Source organism: Brassica oleracea, chromosome C1, assembly GCF_000695525.1.
Source record: "Brassica oleracea var. oleracea cultivar TO1000 chromosome C1, BOL, whole genome shotgun sequence".
NCBI lineage: Eukaryota > Viridiplantae > Streptophyta > Magnoliopsida > Brassicales > Brassicaceae > Brassica > Brassica oleracea.
The window spans coordinates 23,951,223-23,953,717 of record NC_027748.1 but is presented as its reverse complement, the minus strand read 5'-3'; positions in this window follow the sequence as shown (position 1 = coordinate 23,953,717).

Sequence of the window (2,495 nt, the reverse complement as noted above, 5' to 3'; positions counted from 1 at the left end):
TATTGCATGCTAGGGCTAGATTGATTGTTATTTTGGGTTGTCTGGGTTAGAGTCTAGGTTGCGGGTAGAGGCCGCCAGCTCACTGAGTAATACTAGATTACTCATCCAACTCCGTTGTCCTTTTTTCAGGTCGCTTTAGGTAAGGATGATTGGATAGCATGGTGCTGGACGTTAGGACCACCGGTGTAGATTTTCATGCCTTTTGTAAACGGTATTGTGAATTGTGTTATGTTGACTCGATTTGGCATTAGGCCGGGCCCAGTCTTGAATTATTCAATGTATGAATATTTCTTAAATCAATAGTAATTGTTTTATATGCGCTTCATGAGTACTCTGATATTTGACTAGTCCGGTCTAACACAACGTTAGGTCGTGGTACGGGTTGAAAAGCCTTAGGTCTCGATCTAACGGAAAACGCTAACTCTAGGTACAGGTTGCAAAGCCTTGTGCCTTGACGCAGCGGGACGTGTTAGTGGACGAACTGGTCGAGGTCGTGGAGTAAATTTTGTGACTCTGGCCGGATCGTCTCTAACCCGTCACGTAGCGCTTCCGGACCATGGTGTTGGGTTGGACGGTCAGTCATGTTCTTGTTTGATTGTTGACTGGCCGGTTGGCCTTTCATCTCCAACCCTTGGTGTAGGTCGTCCGTCGGTCATGTTCTTGTTTGATTGTTGGCCGGTGGATTGACTTATGCCTAGGACGGTTCGGGAGTATTACAATAATCATCTATTTTGGTGTGGAATGATACATAGACTTCATCCGCTTGGCCGACACCGGTAAATAATAAATCACATCACTTTGATCATGCACTTATAGTAGATAAGTTCAACAACAACCATACATCACGTACGTGGAATACACATGTAAGTAGAACTTTGATTGATCCAGATGATTCGAACCTCACTAAGAACATTCCACTAATTAAGCCGGATTCAATCTATATATAAAGATGGATGGCGTTTTACACAAGCTGGCAAATATACAATTAATTCTAGATATGAAGTTGAATAACTCTATCTGGATAGAATGAGAAAACCACAAATATTTGGTCCATATACTAAGACTTTGCAAGTTTATTCATGGAAAATTAATTGCTCTCCAAAGTTAAAACACTTCATCTGATATATTATTTTCAGGTTGTTTACCGGTAAGAAGAAATATCAAATTTCGAAGGATAAAGTGTGACACACATTGTGAAAGATGTGGAGCAGATGAAAAAATGATAGACTGTTGTAATTAGAGAGTTTAGAGACTGAATATTTTTGTGTTTTATTAATGATCAAGGGGGTTCTTTTATATAAAGATTACAAGATAAAGATAAAAGGAAAGTGTATATATCCTTATCCAAAAGGAAATATGAAAACTACTAAACATAGGAAAAGGAAACTATCTATATCCTAAGTCGGCTAAGGCTTTGGCCGACTCTCTCTCCTCCTTGCGGCCGTGGTTGGGCTTGATGTGGCCGACGGGCTTTCTCCTCTTGTCTTGGTTAATGGCAATCCACTCCATGATTTATAACACTCCCTCTTGGATGCCATAACCATACAGGATTTGTAGTACGCTTCATGTTGCCTCATTAAAACCTTATCAGGAAAACCCAGTGGGACAAAACCATGATGAAGGAAAAAGAGTACAACACGCACTACTCCCCCTGATGTGAACCTCATTACAGGTTCTACATTCTACGCATCTTGGTGCGTGATATTTCCTGTATGTATAGGATGGGAGTAATCGGCCAGTATCATTACTGACCGTAATTAGACCACTTCGACTTCTTAGGTCGTTTCTCATGTCTTTTGACATAGTGTCCCGGTAAAGCATGTGTGCTAAACAATGTGAACTATATTGTTCTTGGAGATCACTATTGGGTCTTTGCAAATCGTGTTTGCATATGTCCATAGTCTAGACGTGATAGTCTACTCTTAACTCTTTACTTTGGTCGGACAAAATAAGTACTTATGGACAATGTACTAGACATGGTTATCATGAACCTATGTCTCTATCTGGCCGATCCATGTCTGGGTCTTAGACCTTGTCTATACATGTCCACTACTTGTCTCATGAGTGTTCAAGATCAATGATCATTGATGTGAGTTTATAATCTCTTATTATGGTTCTGTGGCCGAACACTCTCATGGATGTGGACATCGATTTCTTTGCCTTAGGTAATGCCGTATTCATTTTGCATTCCTATCTTAATGATGGCGTCTCATGACCTTAGTTGTTGTGGATCATATCACACGCTAAGTATATATTATTAGGTCATGAATCTCAGCTTTCACAAGCTTATGGACTACAATACATTTGTATCCGGTTGGTCCTTTGTCTCTACTAGCCCGTGATCAAGAAGAAGGGCTAGACGCCTTTTAGTCTTAAAAGCCGGACGCGTCTAGTAGGATAGCCAGACGTTCTTTGCTGAAGAGTCGGACGCCCTTAGACGGACAGAGTCAGACATCTTTAATTTGAAGGGCCGGGGCCGGACGCTTTTGGTCGGA